The following is a 25304-nucleotide window of genomic DNA, read 5'->3' as shown; positions in this document are numbered from 1 at the left end:
TTACCTTCAATTTTGTTTTAAAAACGTGGGATTATTGACTGCTCTGTTGATAAAGTGACATCGTAAGTTGGAGGAGACGGGTACAGCAGCAAAACCACTTTAGAATTATATCTAGATTTTAACAGAGTAACTTGAGATTGATAGCATTGGGGAGACTTGTTTACTAATTAATAGATAATCTGATTGTGTCTGCTGATTCACATACCACTAGCAGTTGTGTCACCACTGATCTGACAGGAAAGAGTACCAGAAGAGTACTCCTGTCCTTCTGCAACTGCAGATCTGTGTAAGAAATGATCTCTGTTGAAAATAGTTGGCAGCTGCCAGAGTATTGTATGTGCTTCTCTTGTTTTAGTCTTGTCTAGACATCCACGTGTGGCTGCTGTTGGGATGCAATACTGGACTAGGAAGGACTTTGAACTGATAATTTACTATTGCAGCTTTTAAGTTCAAAAGATTCATGGCTTGCATCTCTCCTTCTTACTTTTTGACCTAGTGGGAGAACTGAAATGGAAACAATAATGAAAAGTAAGACAAAAGCATCAGAGGTTAAAAAGAAAAGTATGAATCTTTAGATGTTGGGGAAAAAATTCTCCTGGGCATGTTATAATGTAGTGTCTTTCTCTTTTGTCTAAAAATGATATATGCACTTTTATGTTTTATTTTCAGAAATACTGTGATAATGTTAATATAGTAGAATACAGCTTACACGTTAGTGAACCATGGTAGAGCATTTAATGTGTTTTCCACACTGTTTTGAGCTATTAGTTTTAGATTTGAAAATAGATTTTGGTAAGCTATAGTTGTTTTAAACTTGTGCTAGCAATTAGAAAGCAACTCAACAATTAACATCTGCCTTGAAGGCAAATGTTTTAATTCTGATGGTACAATGTAATAACATCTAAGTGAGTAGAAAATTCCAGGATGAATTTAGACTTTTACATGTAGAAGACAACACCCAGCATGTTAGCCAGGACATGAATTCCATTTTCTTAGCTGTAGGCTATAAATGGTCATAATACCTAAAAAGCTATAATTGAATCACAGTCAATATATATTTGAGCTGCTTTCAGAGTCATCCTTGCCTCCTGTTTACTCATATGGAGGAATTGTTCAGGCCTTTGGACAGAATGCACGATATTTTGGTGCTGAGTGGTATTTGCCAGGAAGGAAAAGTATTTCCACGTTTCTTCCTATTCTCCTCACAGCCCAGTTAGGTTAGAATGGAGAAACCTTAGACATTGCTCTTGCTTGCTCTTTTTTTACTCATAAATATATTTGTGCATACACAATTGATGAATCAGTTGCAATTTGGAAAGTGATTTTTTCCTTCTCCTAACAATAATTAGGCAGTATTGTTATAGTGAGAGGGTTTTTTTTCCAAAAATCTAAGCTCATCATTTTGCCTTCCCAATCTAATTAGCACTGTATATATTATAATGTTAAAAGTAGTCACTGACATTTTATTGTAAATAGACACTATTTAATATTGCATCAGTTTTACAACAGTCTTGTCCTCTTGTTACAATTCAGGTAAGTTTTTAATTTAACAATAGGCTAGGTTTAAAAATAATAGAAAATACATATCTTCACATGGAATTCCTGGAAATTGCTTCCACTGGTAGTTGGAAGACTCTTAAAAAAGAAAAACAAACCCAAAAAAACTTAATATTATTGTGTGGTTGTGGTTTTGGTTTTGCCAATTCAAAATGTCTAGTGAAAAAAAAATCTGGTTTTAGTACAGCAAGAAAACAGGGATCAAGATAATAAGAACTTTGGTTTGTTGATGTGGCCACTGGCAAAAAATTAGTGTTGCAGAGTGACTCATCTGTACCAGAAGGGCAGCAGTAGCCCACAGCTAAATAAAAAGAAATATTAGTTACTTTGTGTGTACTCTTTTGTTTTGCTTATGTGCATTAATTATTTGAGATGAAATAAGATTAAATACTTACTATGACCTCAATAAACTGAAAAAATTGCATTATGAATTAGGCAAAATCTTACACAACAATCCTTTACAGATTATGGACCAAATCTAGGACTGTGTTTACAGTCCTTTCAAGCTGAAAAGCTGTAGCTAAATATGGAATTTTGATGAAATGCATAAAATATGTTAGCTGTAAATTCTACAAGAGTATTATTTGCTTGGAGTTCTGTTTGCCTTCAATGATAAGTTTGCCTAGCAATACTCAGAAATGATGACTGCCCTGGAAAGGATGATGGTTCAAAAATAAGCCTTGTGCAAATTAGTGGGAGTTAATATTTGCCTGATATGACAAACTCGTAAGAAGTTTTAGAGCAGGTATAAAAGAGGTTTCCAAATTAAAATCTCTTGTTTAAAAACAATGAAAAGCTTTTAGAAATCCTGTGAAACATTGTGAGTTCATCTTCTGTGTAATGTTTATTGCCACAAATGTTTGAGAATATATTATAATAAACTACCCAGTTCTTCCCAGATGTTAAGGATTATTATTAATGACTCATTTGGCTTTGTAATTGCCATAAAATTTTTTCATTACCAAAACCTCTGATGAGAAAACAGCTTTCCCAAAATTTCTCAGTACACTGGTTTTTATATTGAACTTTATAGTTTGTTTGTTTTTCAAAAGCTCTTAGCTTGTAATGTCTGATATAAAGTGGTTTTTTGTCTAAAATTCATTGTAAAAGGGCGCACATATGGTTGATCTGCCTTTGTCTTATTTTGTATAGCCCTGTTTGGCATAATGTTTCAAATAATGGAATACCACAGATCCTTCAACCCCCTAATGCTCTCTGCTGTTTTGGTAATAATGGGCCAGAAAAATTTGAATTCATTCTTTTGTCATCTTTACTCCCTCTAACTTGCCACACTAAAATGGTTGCTGCCATTTTGCAAGAAAATCCTGGATTTTAAGTGTATGGAAGCAGAGGGCTTACACTGCAAGGATGGTTGGTTTACTCTCCAGAGATTCTTTTTTAAAATCTCCTTCAAGATAATGTTCTCTATACTTTGTCATTTATTTTATAGCTTAATTTGCTTGTGTCACATGGAAGATTTCTGTAGCTTGCTGTAGTTTGATGTGAAATATAAAAATTCATCTTGTCATTTTTGGAACCCCTCCTGCTGATGAGCTGCAGGATTTGGTAGCCCACAGTCATGTGGGCCTTTAAAACTGAGTCATGGACCTCATAAATCCCCTAAAGAGCTGTAATGGTACAGTCTGCAGCAGTTGTCATACATGGCAGGTGTGACTTCTTCCACAGGGTAGAAGGAAATTAGGTGAGAGGGGGCAAAGAGCACGTTGTAGAGTTCAGAGTACCATAGGTAATGCTACTCATGTTTTTATTCAACATATTGAAGATACTTTGTTAGGATGTGGGATTCCTCATTCGGTGTACAGCGTGGTTTTCCTGAGAGGGTGGCACTGGTTAAGCACAACAAAGCAAACAAATCATTTTCTCCAGACATATGTGGTTAAAGTTCAGTGATTGTTGGCATTAGGAGCCCCAGACCAGCAGTGGTTGATGTGCTTTGTGCTAATGTGAGTGCCTGTGGTTGGTGGTTCAAATGTAGCTGTAAATCTAAGTGTAATTTTCCACCAGTTTTGCTCATATTTTTGTTATATACATCTTATATCTCTTTTATAAGAGATTATGTGCTGGTAAGATCACCCAAATATTTGATGCATTATGTTGACTATGCTGCATAATTGCTAATTAAAGTTTTATTAAAATTTTATTCAACACTGTCATATGTTCATAGTGTATATTTGAATTTTTAATATAAATGTTGGTGAGTTTAATAAAAATATAACTTGTAATCTGACAAGCTAATCCTAAAAAAGAAAGGAAAAATAATTTCATTTCAGAAAATAAGTTTTCAGATACTAACAAGTCAGATGCAAAATTAAGCACACTTTCAAGTTGCTGCTTTGTCAAATTGGATTTAGTTAGGGAAATTCCTGTGGATTTAAGTGAATTCTCCCAAGAAGTGGTGTACGTGACAGAAATAATGAAAACTATTTAACTTACTATGAAATGCACAACATTTATTATCACTTTCAAAGCTGATATTTCATGCAGTTGTAGCTGGTTTTGACTGGCTTGAAAGCAGTTGGATAAGGCTGCTTTCAGAGGTGGCCATGCTGCTGCAGCTGGGATGTAGCAGGACGTTGACAGTTGGATTTACCTAAATGGGAGTTATGCTATTTTGAGCAATGCTTTGTTCAGGGCTACTTTGTGCTCTGATTGATCTTGATAGTTTAAGGTGCTCTCCAAACTTACAGGGACACAGTTTAATACAAATGTTCAGGCATGGTTTGGTTACTGTTATTGATTTTCCTTTCAAGTTCAAAATCAAGAATTAGCCTCAGCCCCTCTGGTCGCTTTAAATCAATGCTGTTTTTTACATAAATTCTTCTTTTTCTGTTACTCTCATTAGATAATCAAACATATAAAACTGGTGTTTAGATACTGTTTATTTTCTTTAAAATAATTTCTTCAACAGAATAAAATGGAAAGGTAATTGAGAAATAAAACCGTGGACCAAAGCAAGAGCAACATTTACAACTCTTGAGTGAGCTGGTGGAGTACAGGAATTACTAAGGGAAGAGTAGGAGATCATAGCCACGCTGTAGGGAAATATGCACAAAATACCCTCTCAGCTTTCAGTAATCTGCAGCTCGGGGTCTTCCTCAGCTAAAGGCAGTGGCATGCTGTTCGAGAGTTCTTGAGGTTTATCAGCTTTCTACAAGTAAATGTAAACAATAGTTTTTTGAACTTCTCCCTTTGTGGCCTCCTGGAGTAACAAGTTATACACTTGATTAGTGTGTGGATGAAGTAGAATTTTTAAATTTTGAACTCGCCACATGATAGTTTTATTGGATGTCCCTTTAGTCCCCGCAGTGTCAGAGACGCTGAGCAATTGTTCTCTGTGTCCTTCCTGAAGCTCAAAGCTGGCTGTGGCTTCTAGAAAGAATCATTTTATGTGAGGTGGTTGACATGGAGTAAGCAGTTATGTGAGAGTGACCCCATATGGACCTCGTTAGTGTGGGCAGGTTGTGAGGAAACACTTGTCACTTCTGAAGTGGAGCAGGCTAATGTGTGCCAAGGCTGTGAAGTCCTAAGGCTTGCCTGCAGAAGCCAGGCCATAGCAGCATGGCAGTCACTCTACTGAGGTGTCCCATTCCGTGGTCTTGGATGTACACCACATTGAGGGAGCAGCAAGATGTACTTTCATTCCAGAAATAGGGATGAGCTCCAAGTGTAGTCTTGCTGTGAGTTACCACGGGGTAAAAACTGTATTGGAGATTAGGCTTGATGATCTTGGAGGTCTTTTTCAACGTTAATGACTATGTTTCTATTAGTCTAGTTTACTGTATATATATTTTGCGATGTGGACAAGCCCTAATACAGCAAGTGTATATAGATTTGTATTTCTTTTTTGTATTTTTCTTTGTATTAGTTATCCTTCCATTTTTTCAATCTCATATAAAACACAGTATCTCTTAATTATATGATGCCACATGACTGTGGCATCCTGGCTCTGAATTTCTTAGTTGTGATTATCTTACTCTGTCTTTTTCATACACTAGGTTTCCCTGCAATCACAGAGTCCTGCTTCTGACTTCCAAGAGCTGAACACTTTATTTCAGCTGAGGATGTATGACTGTAATTTATTGAGAATTATTTAGTGAATTTTGCTTTTTTTGTAGTTGCTGAGCAATGAGTTTTTCTCAGAAAGGTAAACTTTGAGGCTGTATCTGGTTATTTTTTTTCCTTTCCTAAATAATCTAGTGATGGAGAATTGGAGACCAAAAGATAGAAGGAAAAAAAAAATCATTCATCTAGCTTTTGGGAAGGTAAAGACAAAATGAATGAATCAATTAACAGCATGTGAGAATAGTCCTTGCCTTAAGGCCTGAGTCAGTATGTCTGGTTTGGTTCTGCTGGTGAAGAAGAGAGCAAACTGAAAGACTCTCTGGTCAGAATTCAGTTTGCTTGTTTGGAAATGGTTTCTGATAGTTTAGCTTTCAGGAAGTTGAAAATCCCATATGTAAAAAAAGAATATCAATCTTGCTTACATTTTTTTGAATTGATATGCAAAGGGGTTTTTTTGGAGTTGTTTTGTGGTTTTGTTTTACGTTGTTTAGACAACTCACAAAATGTTGCATATGTGGGTATCTCCCAAGAGGGTAGATTTCTGCTGCTTTAGAAGCCTAAGACTATTGTCTATTCAGTAGCAGAAAGGTAAAACAAACAACATCACCAAACAATTGCCCCAAAACAACAAAACAAACTTGGTAATTATAAAATGTGGGCTGCTACACATGGCTTAATGCCAGAACAGTCAGTCATTTGCAAAGAATCAGTTGTAGCCTGAAAATAATTTTGTCACACTGCCACCCTCCTACACCTAACCCTAGGCATTGCCTGTAGCTTTGCTCAAAATGAGGCTAAAAATCATTTCATGTTTTCATAACACCAAATATTCTTACTCATACAGGCTGTTTGTACAGACCACTTATGATTTGTAAGGTTAGATTTATAGATAAACCTAACAAAGTAATCAACAAATATTTTCAGAAGGAAATAGTGAGAAGACGAGGAGGATGTGGTAGCCATTCAGTGATGCTTTGTGACATGCTTTTTTGCAGGATTGCTCGTTTCTTAAATAGTCTGAGCATGGCTTCTGTGAAGTGTGAATGGGCTGTATTTCTGCCAGTTTAATTTAATTTCTTTTTCTTTGGATATTGTCTTAGTGGGACCTCAGTAAAACCATGGCAGTGTTTTACCCTGTCTGCCGTGAGAGCCTGTTCTAAATTTTTTTTTTCTGTACAGATCTGCTAATCTGTTTTGCCCTCAAAAATTCACACCTTTTTATGTCTGTTCTTGAATTACAAATACACATTTTTTAGCATAACCTTTGCATACACAGGGTGGTGTGAAATAAATGTTCATGTCCAATGTTTGCACTCAGACTGAGTGCTCCCTAGAAGGACCCTGTGTTACTGTACAAGCACACTGTGTCCATTTACACTGCTAGGTCAGGTTTTCTCAGCTCAAGTTGCCTCACTGTAGGTTACTTACCTTGAGTGAGAGTGGACACACTGTGTGCAAAATAGCACTTGAGCTGCTGTGCCCTGGCATTGCAGTGTCTGGTGGGGGACAGAGCTGCCTGGGGCTCGTCACAGCGTTAGCTGAAACACTATCCCATGTGTCTCCTAAGCAGTTGTGCTAAAGCTACTCAGTCCTTTTGGGGCACAAAATTATATGTGGCAAAGAATTAGAAGTCTCGACATGGAGCTTGTCAGCATCCACATTCAGAGTAGTTACATTAGCAGGAACTGAGTTGTTCTAGGTTGAATATTACTGTATATTGTATTATAAACATTTCTGCTGTGGCAAAATGCATCTAGCTGGCAGTCTTCTTCCCTTGCCACCCACAGCACAACGCTCCAAAAGATAATGTTCACACTTAGAATTGAACTCTGAAATATATATATAAAAAAAATCCATCCATAAAAAGGGCTAATGGCTAGCAGTAACATTGTTGCCACCTCAAAAATTATTTTTTTCCTGTGAATCACTGTTTGTAGTACAAGCCTGCTACCAAGTATATCTTCTCAGGGGAAATCTGGAGAGTATTTTCTTAAATATACCAAACAAATTGAGTATTCCAGTTCTTTTCTTTTAAAACAAATATTTTCTGGAAGACTAGGCATTTACAAAAGCGGATATTGATGTGGTATCTGTGTGGGACAGAAAAGGATTGTTTGAGCTCACTCAAGTGAAGTCTTCCACCCCTTTTGTAACAAATACAGACACCAGTAGATGAATGAGTGTTACAGCTGGTGCCTGTCATGATCACATGTTCTGCTTATGGATCTTGTCTTTCTCTAGACTTGATGTATTACAATAATTGAAGTAATAAACTTCACAGTGAAAGATTCAAGGAGTAAAAGATACAGCTTCTACTCAGGCTTGAAAAGCCTCCGTTTTATTAAATTGAGGATTTGAGGTTTAGGACAGCGGTATTTTTGTGGCTTTTTTTTAATGAAAAGACTGAAATGTTTGCTCTATTTCTAGTGAGTGTAGGTGTAAGAAGGCAGCATTTTGTTAAACACATGCAAATATATCAACATTCTGACAGGAGTAATGTTAATTTATAAAAATTTCCTTCACATGTGAATAATAGATAAGGCTAAAGTCTTACACTGAAGTTTCTACATGACATATCCATTTTGCAAAGGAGCTTAATCCTTTCATAATGATGCTTTTAACTCCAGAAAAACAAATGAATAGGTTACTGAAATGGATGTCCTTAATTCATACTTTTCCATATAGTAGATCTAAATGGTTCTTCTTTCAAGTGACCTGTGCCCTGTATAGCCTCAGTATTTTCATGTGTGGTCTGCAGCCACAGTAAAGAGGAATGTCAGTGCTGTGGAAAGAAAGAGAAAAGTAACAGATGTGTGTGAATGCAGGGAAGTGTTGTGGAAGTAGAGATGGGGTGCAGTGCTAGCTATAGCTTTGCAGAGATTTCTATGAAAACTTGACACTTGTGGAGTGCAGGCATCCCGTAGCAGCGTCACAGAGCAGGATACCTGCCTGTTGTAGAAACCCTGCTTATCAGCAATCCTGACATCAAACTCACATATTTATTTGTAGAGAATGCAGGGTCGCAGATTCAGCAAGTCTTCCATAAAACAAAACAAATCCATCTCTAAAAGAAAGCCAAACCAAATCCATGAAGGAAAAAAACAAACACATGAAAGAAAATTAATTTATATTCCTTATTATTGCTTTTTAGGTGTGTATTTCTGTTGTCACTGTAATATCTTACCTTTTCTTTACTTTTTTCATACATTTGCCACTCCGTGGATGAAATCACTGTTAATTTAACTCTCTTGTGAAGTCGATGCTCTGATTATTCTTTAATAATGCATCAGCATAAAATATTTCTATAGAAATTAGTGGAAAGGATCATATTCTGCTCCATAAGGCTACCTAAGATAAATAGGCAGGTGTGATATTATGTTTTCCCTTTGAATCCTGTGGTTTCCATATGTCTGAGGAGTAAAACATTGATAGGAAAAACGCATACAAGACTAAGATCTAGTTCTGTCTCCCGAACAACCTTCATCAATCTGTATGGCTTTCGAAGGAGTTAAATGCCAGTGATGTGTTGTTCAGCAAGTTTGCTTTATCCCAGAAGCAGCTAGTCCTATAGCTGCATTAACTGCTGCAATGTACCTACAGTTTCTTACAGGATAGTTTCAGTACTATTTAGATGTGGTTTATAAAAGTACTAGCTTACTTGAGTAAGTCTAGTCTGAAATCCTGCATTTCCCTGGTGCTAAGCTTGTTTGTCCCTGAATTGCAGCATGTGTCTGCCGTAGCATAAGGTATTCAGGAGGAAGTACTTGATCTTGGGGACTAAAAAACAAAAAGAACACTCACAGCAGTATTGAAATCCTTCCCCAAAAAAATCTCTGAGAATTGGCTATTATGAATGGATTTTGTATATGGGGATAATAATGAGTACTTAGGGTGCAATTCATAATGGGGGGATCTTAAAATAGATTTTTGAGGTTTTTTTCTTTCTGTTTCCTGGACTTCTGAGCATACTGTAAGGTCAAAGATGGAATTGTCTGTATGTTAGGTCCTGCTGCAGTGCTGGTTTTTTCCCAGCATCCAGTCTTGTATTACAGAAAATACCAGCAGAATAATGTATCCAATTCTAATTTGTGAAAGCTCAGTTATAATCTACAAAGAAAAACATCTGGTTTGCTACAGTCTTTCTGAAAATTTGAACAGCTGTGTGTGTGTTTCAGCTTCAAGCTGATCTCTCAAAAATGTGTAAATGCATGCTTTACACAATTCTGTCATAAGATTCAGTTGGTTGCATTACTTATGTGCCCTTTTCACAGCATTCTCTCACCTCCCACTCATCTTTAGCAAACCTCTGTAGTTTTTCCTACTGATTAAATTGATGCTTAGAGATGAGTAGAGAGTAGTGAGCTGCAGGCTATGCATCTTGTGGATCTGATATGACCTTTGAAGGCTGGTGGTGATTTGTGGGTGGGCTCCTTATTTACCTGTTTGAACCTGGAGGTAAAGCTGGCATTCAGAAATAGCATGCAGTTCTCAACGTGTGGCATGGAAGCCTGAACATGAATCATTACAAGAAGGTAGCTGACTCTCCCTTTTGTGCTGGTTTTAGATTTGAGCTGGTCAATAAACTTCCTTTCCTGTGTACTTTTTCAAGCTAATAATTTTGCTTCGTGATCAAGTGAAGGGTGCCTTAGCACAGGAATAAACATTTAAACCCATGCATCTTTGGACCAGTAGTGTCACAGAGGTGAAGTGGGAACAGGGAGCCAAGACAGTAAGTGAAGTTTTTTTCCAGCTGCTGGAAAAAATGTGCTGAGTGCAACAAACATAAAAGGCAAAAAGGATTATATAATTCATAAAAATGTTGGCCCAAGTAGGTACAACTGTTGATCTAGGATGGATGGAAATAATTTATATTATCTTCCTCAGATTTTCTGACTCAAGGTCCTGAGTATGTATATGTTGTTATTCAGTACTTAACTGTGAAATTCACTAAGATCTATGATCCTTAGTTTTTAATATGATATTACATACATTTAAATGCATACCACATCAAATGTATACCACACTCCTTAGTATATACTGTCCAATGGGAAAGGGAGCTAAAGAAACCCTTCCCTGTCCTGACAAAGTTAACACAGAATTCCCTGGAGTCTGCCTTTATAGTAATATTTTGTATCAGACTTTGGGTTCTGTTCCTATAAATGTTAAATTCCTCTTAAGAGTGACTTATATCTGTTATTGTTAGGCTATTTATGTATAAAGATGTTACTGAATTTGCTGCTTGTTGTCCGTTTTCACCATTGAAATCCAATTTTAAGGCTTGGGGTCAGCATTTTTCAGTTTGCAAAACTGATATCCTTGAAAAATATTGTACATAAAATAGCAAGCTGTTTTGTATTTGTTAGAAGCTGAGAAAGTTATTACTCCAGCTTTTGCCAAGTAAGATGACTAAAAAAAGAAAAGTTTATCGTAGAGGATTACGGAAGGAACAGATTTATGGCAAGTGTCTGATATATACCCAGTATCCTCATGTTCAACTAAACCAGACTTGCCCTGGGCCTTCTGGGGCACAATGCCCTTAGCAAGTAGCTTTCGACAGCTTTTTCAGGAAGCAATATTTTTCTTCAGAAAGAGGGTCACTTCACTGTTTTTCTTTTTCCTTCTCTCCTGTCTTATCTTTTGAGTTCAGGAAGTATTTTAAATTTACAGCCAGCTTTGAAGGCATGAAGCAAGTTCAGCCCCAGAAGTATTTCCTGTTATGGCATTAATCTAATTCCATGAAAGTAGAACTGATTTTTCATCTGTAAAGTAAAGTGCCTGGAGCAGCAGACCATTACTCTAGGTTATCATGATAAAGAGGCTTAGTTTTGACACCAAAGTGTTTATCAGCATAACCAGGGGAAGATTTCAACCTTTTTGTTGAAAGAGATATTAATGGATTATAATATTTCTTTACTTCATGGAGACAATGAGTTCATATTGAAAATGTTGACCCAAAATAACAATGTTCCCATAACATATTATAAGTTAATTTATCTGGAAAGCTACCAGTTCCTGGGGGAGCTAGTTGTGAAATAATAATGTGGGGAGCAAGTGTGTCCTAAGTACATGATAGTGATAATTTCAGAATTATAAAATAGTTTCAGAGCTTTGGCTGGAGCTGCTGCTTGCTTTATGGTTTCAGTGATGCCTGTGAGTGCAATTAATCTGATCTGCCTCATTTTAAGGATGTTGCAAAATATGCTGCATAATAGCACTCATATACTGTTGATGAGAACAACCTCCGCACCTCTTTTATTGGCTGAAATGAGCCTTTATGTTTCTAACAGTGCTTAAAGTTCTTCAGCATTTAACTAGAAATGTGCAAGAGTCTTCTACTATATTCCTTATTTGTAAGACTACCTTTAAGTGTTTAAGATGTTTTTAGTATTTATGTTTTAAAGAAATAGTTGGAAGTTAATGCTTAAACCTGTCCATGAACGCCAACTGCCAGCTTGAAACTGTGTAACTGTACCAACTACATGTGCAAATCTGTTTCAGACTGTGGGAGCTCTAAGAAATCTCAGAGTACAGTTCTTCCCCACTCCACTTCCAGTGTCTGTGTTTAGGTGTCCTCTTCCCAAATAAGCATTCATCTCCAAATTTGTTTGCTGTCACTCCAGAACTATGGATGAAGTGTATTCACTGGTCTTGTGAATGTTAATATAATAGTAATTTCTCATTTATGTGTAATGAATAGGTTCTGATATGGGAGTGCCTGAGGACTAGGAGGTGATGCATTTTTTCCTCACTGACCACTTGGAAAGTGTTGCCTTTGGTTTGCATGGGATGGCAGGAACCTAATTTTGTGCAGCCAGCAGGGAGGAGCACACCCCAGGCAGGCATGGCAGCTAAAACAGGGTTCTGCAAGCATAGAAAAAAAAAACAAACCCAGAGGTGCATGGGCCAATTAAGCTGTTAATGCTCAAGGTTGCAGGAATCCCCAAGAGTGACTTCAGACTCAAAGGAAACAGTGTTAAGAAGCAGAAGAAAACATGATCCTGAGTCCAAGTAATTTTCAGGGATGGCAAAACATGAGCCTGTGGGTAGTGTGAAGGAGCAGAGTGGAGGGAGAGCAGCAGGATTGTCCTGAGGATCAGCAGGCCTTGAAAGCCTCCTAGCTGAGGGAGGATAGCAGTGCAGTCTGCTCCTGCTTCCCTTCTATGTCTACCACCAAATGCCAGCCATAGAGGAGGTTTGTTCCAGAAAATGTGTGTGCCCACCAGCACTGATTGTCTTACACCTTCAGTCCTTAAGCTCTGAATTCTGTATCAATTCATTTGGTCATTTGAAAAAAAAAATGCTATGTGGCATGGTATGGTTGTATAGCTATGTACAAATTCATTTTTTAAAAATTGCTTGCAACATTTCCATGGCAGACAATATAGTGTTAGTCTTCAAGAACAACAAAAAACCGAGTGTTTTCCCATATCTATATCGAAAAAAAAATAGGAAATTTCTGTACCTTGCTCATGGAAAATATAATGTATCCCAAGCATGTTCTCCCTGTCCTTAATTTGTGTTTTCACTTGTAAACTAATATAATCTGTTGGGCTGCAGTCTGAAGTGAAGCAGGGAACTGAGCTGAGTGAAAGAAACAGAAAATAATGTTGGGGTTTTAGCCAATCACCAAGCAATCCCACAAACATTTCTCCCATGAAACTGGCCATGGTATAGGGATATTGAAGAGCAGTTGGGGAAGGTAGAGTTTAGGAGTTACGTGCCCTAGCACTGCCAAGAGTAAAAGTGTGCTTTTAAGTAATTGTGGTCTAACTGTCTACGTCATATTTACATTTTTAACAATGAAAAAAATTGACATGTAAAGTACATTTATTGACCCCCTTTTCTAATACCATTATACTTGTAATTTATTATTTTGGACTTCGAAGACATTAATGTACATCTTAGTCTTAAAAATATATATTTTATTTAGATATGGGTAGGTGGTATTGTAGTAACTGTATAAAAACTGTTATATACACAGAAAGTTAAATTTGAAAGTTTTCAAATAAATGGGCCTATTATAATTTTGCTATTTAACATAATTATATAAAAATTAATATTATTTGTTTTTGCTTGTTTTGTTGTTTTTTTTAAATTCTATATAAAATTGGAATTGCCTTTTTTATGCATTATCTGTTAGGGCAGGTCAGTAATGGTGCATTCATTCTGCAGTAGATCTTCAGCTTCAAAGGCAATGTAACAAGCCCCTCGAGCCACTTTTCCCCACAGCTTTCCGAAACTGCAGACTGGAAGTCTGCTGGGGGAGGGGTTGGGAGCATCTGGGCCTGAAAGGATGGAGCACTTTCAACTCTGTTCTGTGCTGTAGAACAGCTGTTGAAAGAAGGCAACCACCATGCTTTAGAGCAGCAATTAGCACTGCTCTGGCATATGTTGAAATGCTCTCGTCTACCCCCTGGGGAAGTCAAAAATTATGTGAGATGCAAAGGTAGATGTCCTTTCTCCATTGTGTCTCCTGTATGATGCCTTCCTGAGATGGCATTATGTCTTTAGTCTATTCATCAAATTTCTGTCTTTTGATATTTTGAGGAACAGAGAGGTGACGGGTAAGAAAGTGATGATTCCTCAATACATCAGTAGACTTTCTGCATATGATCAATATTTAAAAGCTTTTTACTGAAAAGTGTTGTATCTGAATTTCCCATGGTTCCACTGGAGGAAGGAAGGAAGGAAGGGGGAGTTGTGCATTATTACAGGAAAATTATGTCTTGCTCTAAAACAGCACCTATGGATTCAATTAGTCAAGTCTCAATTATAATAACATAATGAGGAGGTGGGGGTAACCTGGGTAATTGCAAATGTGACTAACACAAAACACATGTAAAATTAGATTGCAAGAGCCTCCATTGAGATCTTAATGGAAGTAAAAGTCCTGTGATAACCCTTGGTATGCACAAAAGGTCCCATCCAGTTAGGCACATTGGAGCAGGTAGATGCTTACATTGCTACAAGGAGCTGGTCCCGCTGAGTCACTCCTGTGCACAGCCAGTGCCCCAGCCAAACCAGGCTTCATCAAGCTTAATCCAGCCATGGGAGATCATGAGCAGCATGAAACTGCCAGCAACGCTTTAGAAGCAAAAAATACTTTTTGTGGGGAAGGGAGTATTTTTTGGAGTAGACCTTCGGTAACTACTGAATTCATGTGTCAGAGCTGTTGTTAAATAAGCCTTTAGGTGTTTTTTTTCCTTAATTATTGATAACTGATAAATGTCATCCTGGTCAGATGTATTTGTTTCTGACTTTCCCTATAACTTTCTGTTAATAAATACAGATTACTTTAAGCCTCTGCTTTGTGGCAATCAGACATGATACAATTGTATTTCATCCTTCTACCATAAAATGCAAGCTTCATAGGTAGTGTGGTAGCTGAAAGGTAGAGACAAATTGTTCCCTTCCTGTATGTTAATATAGAAGAAGCATGTATGACTGTGTTCACATCTGTAGCAAATATTTTTATCAGTCATGTCTCTACTTTAAAAGTATCTATTTTTTCAAAGTAATTTTGGGGGGCAGAAAGTTGAAACTGAAAATACACTTAGGGTATAAAAATATTTTCTGTTGGTTTGGTTGACAACTGTATCTATTACCACCTTATTCGAGGTCAAGATAAAAACATATCTATTATTTCCTTTCCTTGAGAAAAAGGAGTATGTCTTTTAGAACACATTGTCTGAGGATTCTAACCATACACAAAGGAATCTCTGTATTGATATTTTCTCTAGCAAGTAGTTCAACATTGTAGTTAATCCTGTTGTTCAAGCAATCCCCGAAGTTTCTAGGTATTTAGTTGCATCTGAGATGGAGATTTTTACCAGGAAAATTTAGTAGAGACTAACAAAACATATTAATGAATGCCTGGCTAAATATAGTTAACTTGGGAGAAGTCACTATGGCTTCTGCAAAGGGAAATCCAATGTGTGCTGTTAGAAGGGCTCAACAGATCTGTGGGTGAGGGATCTCCAACTAATAAAGCTATGTCTACATTAGGAAGGAGTGCATGGTTCTCAGCTGGCCAACAGGACTACAAAACAAAAGCAAGCTAAACAAAATCCAACCCAAAAATTAGGAACCATAAAGCAAGGACTAGAGAAAAAGGTACAGAAGACAAAATATTAAGTCATCAAAGAAATCCACACTTTGGATAATGCTGATAGTTCTGTTCTGTCAATTCTAAAAAGCTGTAACAGAACTGAAAAGAGTTCAGAGAAAGGCAATAAACAAAGATAAAGAATGGTTCCTGTATGAGGAGAAACATAGGACACTTTTTTTTAGAGTAACAATTGAAAGAAGGAAACTACAGGAGCTGAAAAAATCAGTCATAGTGTAAGAGGACACACAGGAATCAGCTGTTCGCTCTCTTAGGTGAGACTAAAGTGTTACTTAGTCAAGCTAGTAGAAACCAGATTTAAAATAAATACGGGTAGTAGACATGTGGTACAGCTTTGGCAAAGGTGTTTGTAGATGCAAAATATTGGCTTACAAGATGAGTTCTGGAAAGATGGACCTACAGAGTATTGCCTTATATGAGAAAAGACAGCGTGCTCAGGAAATGTTTTGAGCTGGAAACAACTGGAGGCTGAACGATTACATGAGGAAAGTGAAAAATGCAGCATGCCTTGTTCTCTGCTTTCCCTATGTGTGTGTCCACTCAGGGCCATTAGGAGAGGTAGGACATGGGACTGGATGCATCTTTGTTCAAGTATAGCTGTGCTCAGTATCGAGAGTTGTGGTTTGTTTTCCAGAATGTTCTGAAACATTAAAAAATTTGTAAGGAATTGTTATTCTGCAGACAGACTTCTTGTGTATGGAGCTCATAGGAGCAACTGTGCTACTACTCCTTGTTTCCATGCTACTTCTGGTTTCAGTAGAAGTAGTAAGTTTGCTAACTTGGACAAGTTTGGGGTTTCGGTAGAATAATATGGTTATGAACACCTGATGCTCAGCTATGTGGGAAAATACAACAGTTTACATAAGAAAAAATGGAGACCTGCAGACTACCCTTTATGTAAGCCCAGTTATTTCATCCAGTAGAGCTTCCTTTGGAGTGAAATATCTATTTTTGCAGATCAAATACAATTAATAACACTAATTCAAATACTATATGTTGCGCATTTTTGGCTCATGCCAAAAAATAGTGATTGGAAAAATCTTTAGCACAAGAAAGCTAAAATCCAAAATTAATTTCAGATGTTGCACTGTAACGACAACAGATCGTTCTGCTGCAAGTGAAATGTGCAAAAACTACAGTCATAGAATATCCTGAGGTGGAAGGGACCAACAAGAATTATCAAAGTCCAACTCCTGCCCCTGCACAGGGCACTCCAAGAATCACCCCATGTGCCTGAAAGCATTGTCAAAACAGTGAACTCTGAACTTTGGCAGCCTTGGTGCTGTGACCACTTCCTGGGGAGCTGGTCCAGTGCCTGAACACCCTCTGGGTGAAGAACCTTTTCCTGGTATCCAACCTAAACCTCCCCTGACACAACTTCAGGCCATTCCCTTGGGTCCTGTCACTGTCACCAGGGAAAAGAGTTCAGTGCCTGCCCCTCCACCAGTATTATTACTGGCATTCATCTTTTGTTGCACCTCAGTTGTTACTGAAATAAAAATTATTTGGGGTACTCTGAATTCCTTTTGAAAGGTTCCCAGGTGAAGATCTACCTGTGGCTTGTCTTTACACATGTGGTTTTGAAAGATATCTGTAATAGTTTAAAGTGAAACAGCATCCCTGAAATTGTAAGGTGTGTTCTAAAGCATGTTTCACTGGTAGAATTGTCTGTATATGTGAAGCTATCACTGCTCACTGGACTTGCCATTTTTATCAGTGTCTTTGACCATCAACCATATAATTCTAACTCTATTTCATTTATTGTCCTGTCTCAGCTCAGGGATTTCAAATCATAAGGGCATGACAAAGAGGCTTGATGAGTGCCTGTTACTCATCTGATGCTGTCTTATGCTGAGGTTGGCCAGGGGCTCTGTGGCTAGTGACAGAGATCAATGTGCCAGTCCCACAGCATGCATTTCTTCCACCAAAAAAAAAATCTATTGTGCTTCACACATTTACTGGTTTCTGTTAGAAAGTTATAATATGTTCTGTTTACAGTGCCTTTATTACTGTATGAGTGATTGTGTTGCACTGCTCACAATGCATTTATGTCCTGATTTCTATGTGGGAGATAAGGGTATGTGTATTTATTTCTGCAAGGTCTCAGGTCAAGAAAAGCTTCTCTGGGCAATTTGAACATGATCATTTTAGTCATCTGTTAGCCTTTGCTCATGATGAGGTTGCTTTTTTGGGGGGTTTGTTTTTGAAACAAAAAAACCTCTTAGAACACCAAGAAACCAAACACAGTAGAAATTAATGCTTGCTAGATATTCATGATGTCTGTTTTCTTTCATAGCGAGAAAGCAGCATAATTGTTTTCAAGTAAAATTTCAGTTGTTGGATTGAAATTTGAATCATTTCTTCAGAAGTAGAAACGGAGCATACTGTTTCTCTTAAGATAATGACATGCATGTGCTCTTGACTGATTCAGTGTTTTGATCTCAGATTCTCTGGACATCTATCATGTAGCTACTGTCATATAAATTACACATTAATGCCACCAAGATTTATTCCAGTATTTGCAGTAGTAGAAGTTCCCTTCATGATAAAATATTAAAAAAAAAACTAGGATATGTATCCTATTATTGGGAATGTAATTAGAAAACCAAAAAAAGCTACCTACCTAAACATACTAAGCAGCTGCATTTCTTCCAGCTTTCTGCTAAAAACCTCTCACTGATTTAATTGAAATACTTGAAAAGCTTACAGAATTATTCATTTAGTAAATTTTAAAAAATGTAATGTTTTAGGATTCAGTCTTCTGCATTTGATAAAGGTTATGTGATCTATTGGTTATAAATTTTATAATATCTGTCTGATATTTTAAGATATTATTGAAGATGTCACTAACCAATGAGATTAGGTCATGAGGACCTTTGTTACTTTCACTACTCTTACAGGAAAATCCATTTAAATCAAGCCTTGTCATGTGTGCAGGCTTCAGAGCCAATGGAAATATTAATATATGTTTGGGTAACTTTGTGCTCCCAGTCCTTGAGCTTCATTTCCTGTTTCCAGCCACTTGCAGTGTTTTATAAATGCTGACAAGTTATTGACTAACAAATGCAGAAAGAGGGCACTTGCAGACAGGGGTGGAGGAGCAAGGTGATGGGGAAAGATGGGAAAGCAAGCAATACAGAGGATATGTCTTCAGCTTAAAATATGAAATCACACCAAAAATTTTCATGGTGATGAAGCTGACACTTGGAAAACATTGCAAAAAACCTGAGTATAAATGAAAGTATAACCCCTGAACAATTTTTAGGCAGGGTGTGCCCCACAGGGGCAAGGCAGAGGAAGGTTCTTGGAGTAGGTCTACATTCACATGACACCAGGAACAGCAGCTGGCTTAACTCCAGAGTTTGGGATGACCAATCCTGGCATACGTGGCAATAGCCATCACTCCTCCTTGAACAGGAGGAGGTACCAGGAGCTGCTAAATATCTGTGGGAGATTTGTACAACTATTCCTGGGAGGAATGCTGTACTAAGTAAATTGAGCAGTTTTCATTCAGTGCAGTATGTTTCTTTCTTTTTTTCTTTTTTTCTTGTAGCTAAAACATGAAATTGAGAAAAGAGAGGTAATTGTTATGTTATTTACAGTGACAGAGGAGGAAATGGAAAGGCAATAGGGAATTTATAGAGGTTATAAAAACAGTAGGTAACTACTGTTTCTCTGTGCTCTTAATTACTTTGCTTGTACCTTGTATCTTGTTCACTTGCAGTTTTTCTGAAGTTAGAATTTTAGGGTAGGAATTGAGTCAGCCTTTATGTATACATCACCTGTACTATAATGAAGTTGCAATCTAGATCAAAAACTTTGAACATTACCACAACATGAATAAATAATAAAACATTATTAATAAGAAACAGCAGCCCATCTGCACAGGATGCACAACTACCCTGAATTCTATATAAGTCAATTGTAGATGAGTTGCAAGCTTTGGGTTTCATGAGTTATGTATGCAAATATTTATTAAAAGAAAAAAAAAAAGTATATTCTAACAAAAAATAGAAGTTATCTGGATCTAGCAGAATTTCCTGCTTTTGAGATTTTAAATTATTAGATTGTGAGCATTCCAAGACAAAAGCTGTTGGGTCATTTCTAATTGTAAAGCAGTAGCACAATGAAATCTGAAGTAATATTCACCTTAAAAAATAATTTGTTCAGAGGTCTTACCTTCCTTTATGTTCCTTGCTGTTTTGAAATGTGATGATATCAGGCAGCTGACAAAGAAAAATATCAGATGTCCATGGGTAGAAACACCCTAATAAGCACTTAGCAGGATACTTAATGATTAACTGTGTGCATTAATTAGTTACAAGTGTTATGTGTCATTAATAAATCTATACTTAATTACAATATTATATACTGTATATTTGTTTTATGATTAATTACATACTAAAACACATGTTTGTGAATAAGTGATGATTGCAGAGTAATTATTGTTAAATTTATTTAAATTAATTGTTAAATGTGTCATTGTAACCTCCTTCTTTCACTCAGTCTGAGACTGAATGAAACTTGTGGCTGGGGAAGGGGGAAGTTTCCTCACCTTTTTGTGTATGCCTCACCTGTTTATGTATTGGCATGAGAAAATTCTGGCCTGTAGTTCTTCCTATGTATTTTCAGGTTAAGAAACATAATGCAAAACAAATTCAAAATCAGCAGCCCACTTTTAGCAAAGGCAGATAATACTGTTTGCTCCTGAGTTTATGAGTATAATGTTTTTGTAATTTAGGATGTTGGTAAATAAATGAGAAAAAGTGATCTTCTTGTGTATTTGGCAAAATTTTGTCCATCTATGTGGACAAGAGAACAGATAAAAGCTATTTGCATTTTATCTTTGTGTTAGAAGTGATTATACAAAATGTGCCTTACGGTCTGTTTCTGTCTCATTGAAAGTTGGACTAAGTCTCATTTAACTTCAGCAAAATCAGGCAGTTTCTGTTCTACACATAAAGAACTGGTTTTGTTGCTTAAACTACTAAAATGCAGCAGAAAAATCTGCAGTTTTTTAGAATTAGAAATGAAATTCTTCATCCTTTAGAGGCAGATGACTTGAGTGCCCACTAGCTCTTTTTAAAGAAAAAAAAAGAGAAAAATCGGGTAATTTCTGTATTTTTTGCCTATTCAGTTTTCTAAGAATGGCAATCAGTTTCATTCTTATTCAACTGGTTTTCTGTAATACATGTTCTTCAGTCATTTTCAGCTAATATCTCTGGGCTTCCTTTGTGTAATAGATAGCAGAAAATGGCATGTGACTGAAAAAGCAAGAGGAAGGTGTTTCACCCACACTTGTGCTGTACCTCTTACCTCATCATAAAAAGCTTGGCTTATTAGCATACACGGGTTTTTTTATGAAAACAAAGCAGTGGGTTTTGCACAAACTCTTTAGGACATTTGAGAACTCCAAAAAATTAAATAAGAGGTGTTTGCTCTTCAGATGTCCATCACTTTGTAATGGTAAATAATAAAGTTTATGATTCATTTTTACCACAAAGTCAGTTGTTTCACTGCATTTCTCAGTGCATATACATAGTTCTCACAATGCAGCACTGGTGTGGTGTCAATCCTTTCAATATGACTTAATGTTCAGTGGCAGATAGTGAGAAAGATGAGGAAGGTGACAAATTTGGGGGCAAGTAATTAATGTGAGTCTTCTCTTAATTGCAAAATGTAAGTGTTCTCTCCAGAATTATTAGGAGGAAGAGGGGGAATGAGAGAAAGCTTGTCTTTGAGATGAAATACTGAGTCTATAATCATAAAAAACACCTTGCTTCCTGGTTGTACAGTTAGAATTTTTCACAGAATTTGGCCTGGGAAACTTGTTGTTTGGTTTAATTCAATAACACTTGTGAAACCTTCTCAGCTTCTGTTATAATTGCAAAGTATTAGTATTATTTGCCTTGTTGTTGACAAAGTTCTGCTTTGCTGTCCCAAGACCAGTTTGTTGGGCAGTGCTTCAAAGAGGTGATGACTATATGAGAGATGTCACCATCAGGAACTTTTGGCCATATGAGCAAAGGTACAGATCTATTCCATGCATGTGCACAGAGATGTTTGTCTTTCTGTTCTAACTGGAATCCCTCAGAGTCTCAAGCTTTGTTTTTCCTAAAGGTACCAGGATGGTATCTACTTTAGATATAGTTTGCAATTTGTTTTGAATGTAACTTCAATTTTTTCTTTATTAGAATAGAAATCTGATTGTAACTTTTAAAACAGTTTTTCAGACATGAGAAATAACATTTAATTTTTATCTCATGATGTGTTCACGCTAGCGAATGTTAGATTTGGTACTTTCAGCCTGCAAAGTACTCACAGTTAAGGAAAACTTTGTTTCCTGGTCACACATACTTTAGATAAAGATAATAAAAACCATTGTAATATATAATATATTATTAACCAAAAAAAAAAAAAAAAAGCATCTTCTATCATGGGGGGTTTTCAGCAGCCTTCAGAATTTGCAAGAAGCCAGCACAGATGCAGAATTGCTGCAGGACACTATTGATTTTCCTTTCTCTCATCAATCGCTAATTATTTTTGCTGCAGTTAATGAAACACTTATATTGTTCTAGCTCTTGTTTTTTATAGTAAAAGAGAATCTCTAGTTCAACTGAATTAAACTGTTACAGCATTGTGAGATGGAGCCAGAAATGAAATCTGGCTTGCATGCTCAAGTATTGCAAGTCACGCTTTTTGGAAAGCAGCCCATAATAACTTAAAGCTTATAGAATTTAACTCCTTGCTATTCTTTAGGTGCTCCAAGTGCTCCACTGGATGTCATGGCCTGGATTCATTAACTAAGTTCTGCCAAAAACCTTCTGTCTAGTACTCCCAACTGGCTGCCTCTGTTTCACAAGTGATTTATCCAGAACAACAGCGAGTGCCAGGTTTTGCAGATTTTAAATGGGATGAGTCCAGCCTCACTATGCTACCTCTGAGAAAATAGTGAAAATAACTGTATGGATAATTTTTTAAAGTACAAATAATTACTTTAAGTAATAATGTTTTTTAAGGTGCATGTTTTAAAGGCTAACTTCTTATCCTGACTAATTGTCAAGATTGTCTTCTTACTTTATCTGCTGATCAGTAGCACATTAATGCATGAAGAAGACTGCTTTACTTCTCACTCTACTGCTTCTACTAATTTTAATTTTGAAGATGTTCAAGGATAAATAAGTACCAAACTTCAATTCCATCTTTGAACAAAGCTATGCTGTTAAAAATTCATTCTGTGCAAAATCTTTTCATATACAGGAGAGAGCTGGAGAAAATATAAGTTTTGTAAAAGTCCAATTCTTTTTTCCTTTGTAAACAGGAAATGCATCTTCTTTCCTTGGAAAAATACTATAAAACTGCCTTTCATTTTGGTAACATATATTAGGTACCTAAGAAAGAAAGGCAGTGAAACAATGTAGATTTAGAACATTCATTTAACATAATGAAGTTAAAACATTTTCTAGTGTTTCACTTACATGGGATACAACACTAGTTTGAAGGCTTTCATATTACTTGGTCTTTTCCTGGCAGGACATGTAACTAAATGAACAGCTGGCAGAATTTTCAACTGCCAGCACTGGATTCTCAGTGCATACCCTTTTACCAAATCCATAATAATTACCATAGAAGGTAATTCTATACTCAAAACTGTAAAATAACCATGTAGTAACACTATGGGAAAATCTTGTGAAAAACCAAAAGAAATCAGGTGACAGTTGCCTAACAGGGACTATGGACTTGTGCCATGGTCTGCATGGTCACAGGGTGAGTATGAAATGTTTTTACCAAGACTCTGACTACTGATCTGCTCCTATTTGAACAATGAGAAATAACACAATTTTTTAGCTCCTATTTGAACAGTAAGAAATAACACAATTTTTTTGAAAAGTGGATATTTTTAATTGTATGCCATCCTAATACTGTAATAAACAAATATTTACCATATAGTCATGATTTATAATCTGACACACACATTCCTTCTCCAGCCCTCTTTTTTCCCAAGCAAAAATTGCATATGATCCACTTCTGTGTTTTCTTCACTCTTCTTTGTGGTGTTCTGTGAATTGCTGAATGGTTTTGTGTTGATAAAGGCAGAAGAAATGTACTGAGACTTAAGTGATCATTATTGAAATACAAGAATCATCAGGAAGATGCGGCAGTTTCATGTTCTGTATCTGCAACATACTTCAGTTTTGGTATTTTCAGGGCCAACAGCCCTGAAACAGGTCATCTTCTGTAATTCTCAGTGTGCACTTGGGATTTTCACAGTAAGCATTACTTCACTGTAGCTTTGAGGAAAATACAGGATGGCATCCACTCATTTATCATGTACAAGTTAAGGAAAGACTTCAGACAAAAATGCGGGAGTCTTTGAAACTAATTCCTTGGATAGCTAATATAAAAGCCTTCATTTTCAGAACTGAATATTTGCTATGCATGATAATAAATATATCTCTTCTGTTAGAACATTTCAGTACACTTTTGAAATATTATTCACACATAGAAGATAAAACTTACATGACAGTCATGACTGGCCAGCTAGTCTGCAGAAGATCTTAAAATTGAACTAAATTCATTTCCCACTTTACTAGCCCAGATGTGGTAGTGTTCCCCTCAAATGAGCTTTAAACTTCTATTAAACCTTTCAATGTCTCACAGTAACCAGAGGAAATTGTGACAACCATTGACTTGTAGACATTCAGAGTAGATCAGGTCTTTCAGAGTTCATGCTGCTGTTTCCTGCAATCTTGGAACTGTGGATGTTACAAAAAGTAACTGTGGAAGAATACTGAAGCATTACATACTCTGTTGATGTCAAATAGCACTTATCACTGGCCATCTAAAGGCATGAGTGGGAAACAAATGTGAGATTACCTAAATAAAAACGTCAGTGAATTGAAAGAGAAGTTCAGGGGTTCAGTACTCAAAGCTGCTTGGGTGCCTTGTAATACTGATGGTCATCCAGAGTAGTTTCCGAAGTAGTTAATATCTTACATGCCAGTATATTTTTTTTAATCCCTTGAGAGTGTCCAGTGTTTTAACAATGAATAAATAAATTTCTCCTTCTCTTTAATTTCAGCTCTTCTCTTTTCCTGTCTTCTCAAGCCTACTTCTTTCTTATCCTTCTCTGCAATTGGATAAGTCAGAAACCATGGCACGTTTAGACATATCCCCTGAAATCCTCTTCTGTTGAAGTATTTGTTACATTGAAATGAGACTAGTGGTTTTCATGCTGTTGAGAAATGCAAGTTTGGGGAGCATATATTGGGATTTTTTTCAGAAAAGCACAGTAAGGTGCTTAGTGATAACCTAACAGTTGTGTACTTTATGGGTGAGGATTTCTACAACCACTAAAGGGCAGTGCATGCCACCTTATGATTTCTTTTCTGCAGCCATTGAATTGTCTGTCCTTGCTGTTAAGCAATGGAGATAGGGCCCATTGCTGGGCTTTCCTTTATGAGAGATTTGTGAGCTTGATGCAGTTTTCAGCACATAAGATTAAAGGTCTGCTATTGTGAGCAGGACATAAAGAGAA

The 25304-nt window shown here is 36.7% G+C and overlaps 1 protein-coding gene and 1 long non-coding RNA gene across 5 annotated transcripts in view; both read left to right on the top strand.

The window, feature by feature from the left end:
* Positions 1 to 23686, top strand: part of LOC137478519 (uncharacterized) — a 35171-nt gene extending 11485 nt beyond the window's left edge. Inside the window, exon 2 of the long non-coding RNA XR_011001619.1 lies at positions 238 to 23686. This is a non-coding gene — a long non-coding RNA (uncharacterized lncRNA). The remainder of the gene's footprint in view (positions 1 to 237) is intronic.
* Positions 1 to 25304, top strand: part of ADK (adenosine kinase) — a 270500-nt gene that overhangs the window by 137959 nt on the left and 107237 nt on the right. The gene's annotated exons all lie outside the window — the stretch shown is intronic.

This window comes from Anomalospiza imberbis, chromosome 8 (assembly GCF_031753505.1).
Source record: "Anomalospiza imberbis isolate Cuckoo-Finch-1a 21T00152 chromosome 8, ASM3175350v1, whole genome shotgun sequence".
Classification (NCBI taxonomy): Eukaryota; Metazoa; Chordata; class Aves; order Passeriformes; family Viduidae; genus Anomalospiza; species Anomalospiza imberbis.
This window is presented reverse-complemented; position numbering and strand designations above follow the sequence as displayed.